The following is a 12,584-nucleotide window of genomic DNA, read 5'->3' as shown; positions in this document are numbered from 1 at the left end:
AAACTGGCATTTATTTGTACGTGACTACCTTTATTAATAACCCTCGAAAAGAGAATGAAAATTTGATAAATGTGATCTGTAGCCTGATTTTAATTTTATTGGTCCTAGATTTAAAGCCACACGCAAAGAAAAAAAACGTTTGGAAAACATGTACCGAAAACGTTTTTCTTTTGTTAGAGTTTTTTTAATTGCTTCGAAAATTTTAAACTTTTATCACCAAAAAAATCGTTTGTTACAAAATTTTTATTTTTTTCAATAAAAAAAAGTTATTTTTTGAAACAACAACACAGTCCATTTCGTTTATATCAAACACTGTTCTTTTCTGACTTTAGGTCTTTAATAAGACACATTTTACAGTTCAAAATTTAGTATACTACAATGTAATGTTGAACATTTTTTCGGAATCTTCCGAACATACCTGGAATATATGTAAAAAAAAAAACAAAAAAACAAACTTTGGTCGAAGCAGGAATCGAATCCACGACCCTTGGCATGCAAGTCGGACGTAGCAACCACTGCTCCATGGTGCCAAACTAAATGTTTGTTTCTGTTAAATAAACTTTATTTATTCGGTTCGTGGGCGCCGCAAGCTATGCTATATAAATATAACTTATATGGATATTTATCTATTGATGACCATAACAGGTACATAGCTCAGTGGTTAGTGTGTTGGCTTACAAAGTGCATGGTCTGCGGTTCGATTCTCCGTCCAGGCGAAAGGTAAACAAATTTTAAAAATGTATAAAATTGTATAATTTCTTATACATTGTTGGTATTACAGGTAAAGGTGTTAAGAACTAAAAAACCTCGTGGATGTGAGAAAGATGTGAGGGAAAATGCAATTAGCAAGAAAACAATGTTTTTGTTTTAGTTTGTCTTTATGAAATTGTTTTTACATCCTGCAAAAGAATAAACGTTTATCACAAAAAGTATATACTTTTCTTCCAAATACACTTCTTTACAGCGATAAGCAAATGAGAAACGAACTTTGTGTAAAATTTCGTTGAGAGGAAGGAATTATTTTTTTTTTTGCGTGCAGATAGGTCTCTAAAAAATTTCTTTATTTCTTCTTCTTTGCCGTTCGGACTAGGCTATAAAAAAAGAGGTGCCTTGCCATTGAGCTAAACATATACAAACAATGTAGAAGAAATTATTCGATTTTATACATTTTTTAACTTTTACCTTTCGCCTGGACGGAGAATCGAACCGCGGACCATGCAATTTGTAAGCCAACACAATATCCAGTGGGCTACATAGCTGTTATTGTCACCAATAGACAATTATCCATATAAGTTATATTTATATAGCATAGCTGGCGCGCCCACGAGCCGAGTTTAGTTGGGCACCGTGGATCAGTGGTTGCTACGTCCGCCTTGCATACCAAGGGTCCTGGGTTCGAGGCCTGCTTCGACGGAACACCAAAAAGTTTTTTTTTTTTTTTTATATATATTCCAGATATGTTCGGGAGATACCTAAAAGGTGTTCAACATTACATACTACTATATTAAATTTTTACTATGAAACTGTCAAATGTGTCTTATTAAAACTTAAAGTCAGAAAAGAACAGTGCTTGATATAAACGAAATGTACTTTGTTGTTGGTTCAAAAATAATTTTTTTTATTGAAAAAATAAAAAAATTTGTAACAACATTTTTTTGGTGATAAAAGTTTAAAATTTTGGAAGAAATTCAAAAAACTGCACCCTCAAAAAAAATCGGGTGCAGTTCGGCAGTATCCAATAATATATGTGCAGGAAGCACATATATTATTGGATACTGCCGAAACATTAACATATTTGTTTTATGTGAACATATTATATGTTTGGAAGCATATTGAGCCCAAAAATATTATATGCTTGGAAGAATTTTTCCCAAAGACGATTGTGCTCATTCCGTAACATACTCGTAATTCTCACTTCCACGAAATATTTTAGTTCTTGGCACCTTTTTCTGTAATACAAATAATGTTGAAGAAATTATTCACTTTTATAAATTATTTAAATTTTACCTTTCGCCTGCACGGACAATCGAACCGAGGACCATACAGTTTGTAAGCCAACACACTATCCACTGGGCTACGTAGCTGTTATAGTAACCAGCAGATAAATATCGTTATAAGTTACATTTATATAGCATAGTTTGCAGCGCCCACGAGCCCATGCAAACATAATATTATTTAACAGAAACATACATTTGTTTGCCACGTGGAGCAGTGGTTAGCATGTCTGCCTTGCATGCAAAGGGGCGTGGGTTCAATCCCTGCTCCGACCGAACACCATTGGTTATTTTTTTTTTAATTTACGCATTTATATTTATACTATATTAAATTTTTATAATGAAACTTCGAAATGTGGGTTATTAAAGATTTATAGTCAGTAACAGTGCTTGATATAAACGAAATTGACTGATTTGTGGATAACATATTATTTTTTTTATTGCAAAATAACAATTTTGTAACAAAAACCTGTTTTTGGTACAAAACTTTAAAATTTGGAAGGAATTCAAAAACTCTAACAAAAGAAGAATGTGGAGTCGAGTATAAACATACATATATAATTTTATAATATAAACATAAATTTATTTAGGCGTGAACAGTTTTTTTACTAGCATTTAACACCATCGCTCTAAAATGCCTTTTATTTTTCTTTAATAATTCATTTTAAAGAAAATAAACTTTTTAAATTGTTTTAGCTGCAAAACTCGAACTTAATGCTCGCTTTTATATTTGAAGGTGTCCGTCAACTCCTTGTGGACTACTTATTAATAAAGAGGAACTAAACTTTGTTTTTATACATTTTACTGTGTAATTTTTCACTATTTCCTCCTTACTTCATTTTACTGTTCCAACTGTAAAAAGAGTATAGTGCCCTTTCGTTATTTTTATGAAGACACCTTATTCCTTTTAACGAACCAAGAAAAAAATTGTGCCCATAATGCCAAAATGATAAACAAAACACATGTCCACACATACATAAAATGCTGCTCTCACGGCGAAAACACATGCTGTTTTTTTAATGTCTCTTGGTTCTCTTGGTTCCGAATGTCTATTCTCTTTATTCAAATTAAATAATATTTAGACTTAAGCATATCAAATTTTTGACGTTATCATAAACCAGTTTTCCGAAACAACATACAAGCGGTTTCATAGAAATTGTTCTCTTTTGATTCTTTCGCTGTGTTATGTTGATATCTTTTGTCAACTCTCCCGGTTTCCATCTCTATTTCTTTCTCTATACTCTCTCTGTCGCTTTGAATAAAATATCACAACATATGTATGTTTAGTCGAAATTTGTAAATTTATACATGTTTGCATACACACATATGATTTTTATGAAACATGCATGCCCCAAACATAATATATTCTAACATACTAACATATGTGTCCCAAAAATTTAGAGTTAGTTTAGGAACATTACATGTTTGCACTTAAATATATTGTGTTTTAAAATTGTGCCCGAAACACATTTTGTTTATATCGGAACATATGAAAAACATATTTTTCTAACAGTGTGCAATAAAAGAAAAACGTTTTCCAAACGTTCTTTTTTGCGTGTGTCTATGTGTGTATAGCCTAAAAATAAACCGATCCCCAGATTTTATTTCCGCATCCTCTTGGAGAAGTAGATTTTATTCGATTCGGTTGAAATTTGGTACATGATACTAGTAGATGTTCTTCAACAACCATGCAAATCGGCCCATAATTATATATAGCACCCATATAACCGATCCCCACAGTTGACTTCTGGGCCTTTTTTTTTTGTTTTTTTTTTTTATTATATTTAGCACCCAGTTTTTTTATATCTTAATCCTATATAATATAAAACTTTTGTACATACCTCATCATTTTGTGCTGTAGAGTAGAGAAATTATAGTGCAAAAATATTTTTTGCACAATAATAAGATGCCATAAAATAAATGGCTAACAAGCGAGAACATGTCAACCCAAACCAACCACCCTGCCCACCTAAAATCGTCCTTGAATATGCATATTCATATTAAGTAATAGCAATGATCTGCGATCCGATTCTATTAACCGGACCAGCGAATACATGAAATGCAAATTAATTTTCCCATCACAATTTTGCAACAGAGTGTGAATGTGGAAAAATTGGCTTCACGAACTGGATGAGTGGACTGAACTGATATTTGGTGTCATTTGCACTCAGATGGTTGACTGCAGATGGGCTATGCAGTTCCGAATTTCCAAAAAGAATGACTGACTGACTGGCTAACTGACAACGTATATTGCCAGGAAAGTGACATGTTGACTTATGTCGCACAGAATTGCACATACTCACCGAGGGGCAGACAAATGGCCCATTGATGTAGACTATGAGCCGCATCCATTCCAAGTGAGTTTGGTAGACGGGATCTAGAGGGCTTTACACGTTTCCTGTTATGGCCAATGTTATTAGCGGTGGTAGTATTTCCATTCTATCCATGGGATTTGCTGAGCTTTTGTAACTCTGACAAATATGCCGTTCTGTTTGCTGCTGCCACGGTATCAGCATCTATGCATAGTCATTGAGTGACACCATCAAAGCATCACAAGTTCACGTAAAATTGTTTTCATTCACTTCTGATGCTTAATGGCCTTTTTGGCCAAAAAGTCATCATACAGACACGCATATACATATGTGAGATTATAGAATGTAAATGGACATGGAATGGAAGTGTATTTTTTGGAAACTAAAGAAAGTGCGGCAATTCACAATAACAAATCCATATTCATTCATAACAAGTAAGGAAAATCTAAAATCGGGCGGGACCGACTATATATAGGTTTATATTCCCAAATACACATATAATTAGATATGAACAGATTTGGGCAACATTTTTATACCCTCCACCATTCCGTTTGTAACACATCGAAATATTGCTCTAAGACCCCATAAAGTATATATATTCTGGGTCGTGGGGAAATTCTGAGTCGATCTAAGCATGTTCGTCCGTCCATCTGTTGAAATCACGCTAACTTCCGAACGAAACAAGCTATCGACTTAAAACTTGGCACAAGTAGTTGTTATTGATGTAGGTCGAATGGTATTGCAAACGGACCATATCGGTCCACTTTTACGTATAGCCCCCATATAAATGGACCCCAAATTTGGTTTGCGGACCCTCTAAGATAAGAAAATGTCATCTGATCCGGCTGAAATTTGGTACATGGTGTTAGTGTATGGTCTCTAATAGCCATGCAAAAATTGGTCTACATCGGTACATAATTATATATAGCCCCCATATAAACCGATCCCCAGATTTGGCTTGCGGAGCCTCTAAGAGAAGAAAATTTCATCCGATCCGGCTGGAATTTGGTACATGGTGTTAGTATATGGTCTCTAACAACTATGCAAAAATTGGTCCACATGGTCAATAATTATATATAGCCCCCATATAAACCGATCCCCCGATTTGGCTTGCGGAGCGTCTAAGAGAAGCAAATTTCATCCGATCCGACTGAAATTTGGTACATGTTGTAACTATGTGGTCTCTACCAACTGTGCAAAAATTGGTCCATATCGGTCAATAAATATATATAGCCCCCATATAAACCGATCACCAGATTTGACCTCCGGAGCCTCTTGGAAGTCTAAAATTCATCTGATTCAGTTGAAATTTGGTTCGTGGTGTTAATATATGGCCTCAAACACCCATGCAAAAATTCGTCGAAATCGGTCCGTAATTATATATAGCCCCCATATAAACCGATCCCCAGATTTGACCTCCGGAACATCTTGGAGGAGCAAAATTCATCCGATTCGGTTCAAATTTGGTACGTGATGTTAGTATATGGTACCCAACAACCATGCAGGAATTGGTTCATATCAGTCCATAATTATATATAGCCCCCATATAAACCGATCCCCAGATTTGACCTCCGGTACCTTTTGGAGAAGTAAAATTTATCCGATCTGGTTGAAATTTGGTATGTGGTGGTAGTATATGATATTTAACAACCATGCCAAAAGTGGTCCATATCAGTCCATAATCATATATAGCCCCCATATAAACCGATCCCGAGATTTGGTTTTGGAGCCTCTTGGAGGAGCAAATTTCATCCGAGTCAGTTGAAATTTTGTACATTGTGCTAGTATATGGCCGTTAACAACCATGCCTAACTAAAGGGTGATTCTTTTGAGGTTAGGATTTTCATGCATTAGTATTTGACAGATCACGTGGGATTTCAGACATGGTGTCAAAGAGAAAGATGCTCAGTATGCTTTGACATTTCATCATGAATAGACTTACTAACGAGCCACAACGTCGAATTTTCAGTGAATGGGCCCTAGAAAAGTTGGCAGAAAATCCGCTTTTCAGCGATGAGGCTCATTTCTGGTTGAATGGCTACGTAAATAAGCAAAATTGCCGCATTTGGAGTGAAGAGCAACCAGAAGCCGTTCAAGAACTGCCCATGCATCCCGAAAAATGCACTGTTTGGTGTGGTTTGTACGCTGGTGGAATCATTGGACCGTATTTTTTCAAAGATGCTGTTGGACGCAACGTTACGGTGAATGGCGATCGCTATCGTTCGATGCTAACAAACTTTTTGTTGCCAAAAATGGAAGAACTGAACTTGGTTGACATGTGGTTTCAACAAGATGGCGCTACATGCCACACAGCTCGCGATTCTATGGCCATTTTGAGGGAAAACTTCGGAGAACAATTCATCTCAAGAAATGGACCGGTAAGTTGGCCACCAAGATCATGCGATTTGACGCCTTTAGACTATTTTTTGTGGGGCTACGTCAAGTCTAAAGTCTACAGAAATAAGCCAGCAACTATTCCAGCTTTGGAAGACAACATTTCCGAAGAAATTCGGGCTATTCCGGCCGAAATGCTCGAAAAAGTTGCCCAAAATTGGACTTTCCGAATGGACCACCTAAGACGCAGCCGCGGTCAACATTTAAATGAAATTATCTTCAAAAAGTAAATGTCATGGACCAATCTAACGTTTCAAATAAAGAACCGATGAGATTTTGCAAATTTTATGCGTTTTTTTAAAAAAAAAATTATCAAGCTCTTAACAAATCACCCTTTAGGTCCATATCGGTATATAGTTATATATAGCCCTCAGATAAATCGATCCCCAATCACAGAAAAATTGGTCCATATCAAGTTCATAATTGTATATAGCCCCCATATAAGCGACCCCCATATTTAAATTCTGGCTCTCTACGTACCGTGCAAAATTCCATATCGATTCGTAATTATTTGTAGACTTACCTACACATATCTTTTTGTCTAATATGTATATACCACGTATGAACTCACAATTTAGAAAACGATGTTAAGAAGTCTTTCGTAGAAGTTTCTACGCAATGCATGGTGGAGGGTACATAAGATTCGGCCTGGACGAACTTACGGCCGTATATACTTGTTAAATTCTAGATTTTGAGATAATATTTGGGCAAATCGGTCCAGATTTACACAACTGGGGGAGCCTTATATAAATCTTAACCTTCTGTGCAAAGTCTGTCGTTACAGTGTGCAAAACACAACTAAGATATAGGAAATCATCACTGAAATTATGTGATTCTATTTGACTGAATCGGAAGAACATATATATAGAATTTATCTAAATCTGAAACGATTGCGATAAAATTCGACACACTTAAATAGAATGTGAAATCTATACTGTGTGTAAAATATCAAGTTAATTGGAGTAAAACCGCTTTGAAGATGGGTGTAAAATATGACATAGTTTACCATATTTCCTTATATCGGGATTTCGTCAACACGCGAAGAAGGAAAAGTTTGTAAAACTTATACCGAAAATGTTTTTCTTTTGTTAGAGTTTTTTGAATTGCTTCGAAAATTTTAAACTTTTATCACCAAAAAAATTCGTTTGTTACAAAATTTTTATTTTTTTTTTTCAATAAAAAAAAATATTTTTGAACCAACAACACAGTCCATTTCGTTTATATCAAGCACTGTTCTTTTTTAACTTTAAGTCTTCAATAAGACCAATGTTTGAATTTTGCTCAAAAATGAGCTGAAAAAACATAAAAACTCTTTTTTATTTGAGTGCCGGAGCACACATGAAGCTCTGCTCGTTTGAAAAAGAGCATGCCGACATGACAGCTCCGCACACAAGTGCCAATGAAATAAAAAAATGAAAGTATGTGAAAAAGTTTAACAAAGCTCAGAATAAGCCCCATATTCATGAAAGTTAACATAAACGTTAAATCTACTATTACCATACAAATTCCTTCTATAAACTGTCAGTAAATTATTGTGTATATGAGCATATATGTAGAGCGTCCCGGAAGGCGGTTATCAGTCCAGTGTACGACCCATTAAAGAAAACGGCTTAAAAAAATCAAGAATTTGTCGCACTTATCAATATATGTTTCGCTGTCCCACCAACACAGGTAAATTTTATTTTATTCAATATAACATATAAAGTACTTTAAATTTACTTGAATGATAGGTTGTTATAGAACGTGCGTTTTCAACTCTAAAATTAATATTGACCAATAGCCGTAACGGCTTAAGCCACGAAACCTTGGAAAATATTTTGCTAATAAAACTTAATTCAACTTAAAACAAGTAAGGAAAGTCTAAAGTCGGGCGGGGCCGACTAGATCTACAAAGTAGTGCAGGGTATAACACTACTTTGTAGATCTAAATTTTCGATACCATATCACATCCGTCAAATGTGTTGGATGCTATATATAAAGATTTGTCGCAAATACATACATTTAAATATCACTCGATTTGGACAGAATTTGATAGACTTTTACAAAATCTATAGACTCAAAATTTAAGTTGGCTAATGCACTAGGGTGGAACACAATTTTAGTAAAAAATATGGGAAACATTTAAATCTGAAGCAATTTTAAGGAAACTTCGCAAAAGTTTATTTATGATTTATCGCTCGCTATATATGTATTAGAAGTTTAGGAAAATTAAAGTCATTTTTACAACTTTTCGACTAAGCAGTGGCGATTTTACAGGAAAAAGTTTTTATTTTGACCATTTTTGTCGAAATCAGAAAAACATATATATGGGAGCTATATCTAAATCTGAACCGATTTCAATCAAATTTGGCACACATGACTATACTACCAATTGTATTCCTTGTGCAAAATTTCAAGCTAATCGGGATAAAATTTTGGCTTCTGGGTCCATATAAGTCCATATCGGGCGAAAAATATATATGGACGCTATATCTAAATCTGAACCGATGTCAATCAAATTTGGCGCACATGACTATACTACCAATTGTACTCCTTGTGCAAAATTTCAAGCTAATCGGGATAAAATTCTGGCTTCTGGGTCCATATAAGTGCATATCGGAAAGTGAAAGATATATATATGAGCTATATCTAAATCTAAACCGATTTCAACCAAATTTGGCACACATAGCAACAATGCTAAATCTACTCCCTGTGCAAAATTTCAACCAAATTGGGCCAAAACTCAGGCTTTTAGGACCATATTAGTCCATATCGGGCGAAAGATATATATGGGAGCTATATCTAAATCTGAACCGATTTATATAAAATTTTGCACACGTGACTATACTACTAATTGTACTCCTAGTGCAAAATTTCAACCAAATTCGGCCAAAAATCTGGCTTGTGAGGCCATATAAGTCCATGTCGGGCGAAAGATATATATGAGAGCTATATCTAAATCTGAACCGATTTCAGTCAAATTTTGCACACTTGACTATACGACCAAGTGTTATGTTTGTACAAAATTTCAAGCAAATCGGTATAAAACTCTAGCAAAACCCTGAGCATTATTGCCAAAGACACCATGTGTCTATCTCGTCTACTTCTGAGTGTTACAATCATATGCACTAACTTATAATACCCTGTTCCACAGTGTGGCGCAGGGTATAAAAATTACACATATGGCATCACAAATTTAAATTTGTGTCATTTTTGTGTCACATATAAAAGATCTGTGTGAGCAAGACTTTTTCGTTTCAATTAGCTCGTAAAGAGCCTATTTATCAGAGCCGCTCATTCGTTTTGGCACTTTATTCATAGGGCTTCGAGAGCAAGAGCTAAAAAATTGAACAGCCCTTTTTAAAAAAAAAGTACTGAGCCGGAACTTCGGAGCCATTTGGAACACTGAATAAGACACATTTTATAGTTCATAGTAAAAATTTAATATAGTAGTATGTAATGTTGAATATCTTTTCGGAATCTTCCGAACATATCTGGAATATATGTAAAAAAACACTTTTTGATGTTCGGTCGAAGCAGGGATCGAACCCACGACCCTTGGCATGCAAGGCGGGCATAGCAACCACGGTGCCCAACTAAATATATGTTTCTGATAAATAAAGTTTGTTTAATCGGCTCGTGGGCGCCGCAAACTATGCTATATCAATATAACTTACATGGATAATTGATGACAATAACAGCAACGTAGTCCAGTGTATAGTGTGTTGGCTTATAAATTGTATGGTCCGCGGTTCGATTCTCCGTCCAGGCGAAAGGTAAAATTAAAAAAAAATATAAAATCGAATAATTTCTCCTAACATTGTTTGTATTATAGAAGAAGGTGCTAAGAACTAAAAACCCTCGTGGAAGTGAGAAAGATGTGAGGGAAAATGCAATTAGCCAGAAAAGATTGTTTGTTTTTACGTTAGTCTCTGTGCAATGGTTTTTACATCCTAGAAAAGAATAAACGTTTATCACAAAAAGTATATACTTTTCTTCCAAATAAACTTCCTTACAGCGAAAAGCAAATGAGAAACGAACTTTGTTTGTCTAAAATTTCGTTTGGGAGGAAAGAATTATTTTTGTGCGTGAAGACATGGGGAGTTATATCTAAATGTTACCCGATGTGAACCAAAGTTGGCACACATTACTAAAATGTTAATTCTACTCTCAGTGCAAAATTCCAAGCAAATCAGAATGGAATTTTCATATGAATCCCCATTGAATCCCCTCGTATTGAGCCCATTATTAAAAAAGAGAAAATCGCCCAATTTGAAATTTGAGTAACATTGGTTAATAAATAAAAGTATTATGGTCAAATTTGCGAAAATCGAGCGATGCATATATATGGAAGCTATATGTAAATCTGAACCAATTTGCATTATATTTTTCAGGTTTGATTAATACCACAAAAGGTGCAAAATTTGAGTAAGATCAGTTAAGGAATGAGGCCTCTATGGTCAAACATAAGGTTATGAGGGCAAATTTTTCAAAATCGGGCGATACATATATGGGAGCTATATCTACATCTGAACCGATTTCGATGAAATTTTGCACATACCGTTAGTACTATAGAGGACTGGATCTAGCCAACTTTGAGTAAGATCGGTTAAAAAATAAGGGTTATATGGCCAAATTTGGGAAAATCGGGCTATACATATATATGGGAGCTATATCTAAATCTGAACCGATTTCGATGATTTTTTGCACATATAGTTAGTGCTATAGAAGACTACATTTAGCTAAATTTGGGTAAGATCGGTTGATAAATAAGGGTTCTATGGCCAAATTTGGGATAATCGGGTTATACATATATATGCACGGATGAAAAAGACTGTTTTTCATATGTTTGGCTATAAACATTATATGTTTGGAACACAAATTTTTAAACACAATATTTTTGAGTGCAAGCATATAATGTTCATAAACTAGCATAACATGTTTGGGACATATATGTTAATATGTTAGAACATATTATGTTTGGGACATAAAATGTTTGTAAATATAATATGCTTGGATGCAAACATATATTAATTTAGAAATAGCCTTTAAACATATATGTGTTTAGTAGCTTGGAGCGCTATTAAACAGGGAGCGATATTGAATTAAGTTGGTGGTTGTTGCTTGTTATTACAAAATTAACATTTTATTTTTCCTTGGGCAATTGATCAGCTACTTCTTTGATCCTTACACACTGTGTGGTCCGCTGTTCGAATCCCCGTCCGGCAAAAGGTAAAATTAAAATAAAAAAATCATACAATTGAATAATTTCTTCTACAATGTTTGTATTACAGAAAAGGTGCTAAGAACTAAAAAATCTCGTCGAAGTGAGAAAGATGTTGGGGAATATACAATTGGGCAGAAACAAAATTTTGAGCATTCAGGTCGAAAACCTATGTTGTTAGCACCTATATTACCTGTTTATTTTCATAATTCATTATGATTGTAAATATATAAATAAATAAATAAAATTTTGAGCACAATATTGTTTGGGAGAATTTTTTTAAGCATATAATATTTTTGGGTGCAAAATGCTTCCAAACATATTATATGGTCACATAATAACATATTGTTTTTTGGAAGACAACATTATTGAATTTGGATGCAAAAATACAAAATGTTTGGAACTTAGACTACCCAAACATATATTGTTTAGACCAATATGCTTTCAAACATATTATATATTGGAAGAGATCAAACATATAAATGTTTGGGCAATACCCAAAAATATATATGCTTGAAGCAAAATATGTTTGGGAGTATATGTTACAGAAGCGATTTTTTGTGAGCGTGTGGGAGCTATAGCTAAATCTGAACCGATTTCGATGATTTTTTGAAGATTAGATTTAGCCAACTTTGAGTAAGATCGGTTAATAAATAAGGGTTTTGCGGCCCAATTTGGGAA

General features: G+C 34.5%; 1 protein-coding gene across 9 annotated transcripts in view; it reads left to right on the top strand.

The window, feature by feature from the left end:
• The window catches only part of axo (axotactin), a 396,767-nt gene that overhangs the window by 125,055 nt on the left and 259,128 nt on the right, over positions 1–12,584 (top strand). The window lies entirely within an intron of this gene.

This window comes from Haematobia irritans, chromosome 4 (genome assembly GCF_050003625.1).
Source record: "Haematobia irritans isolate KBUSLIRL chromosome 4, ASM5000362v1, whole genome shotgun sequence".
Lineage (NCBI taxonomy): Eukaryota > Metazoa > Arthropoda > Insecta > Diptera > Muscidae > Haematobia > Haematobia irritans.
The sequence above is the reverse complement of the archived record's forward strand: the minus strand, read 5'-3'. Positions and strand labels throughout refer to the sequence as shown.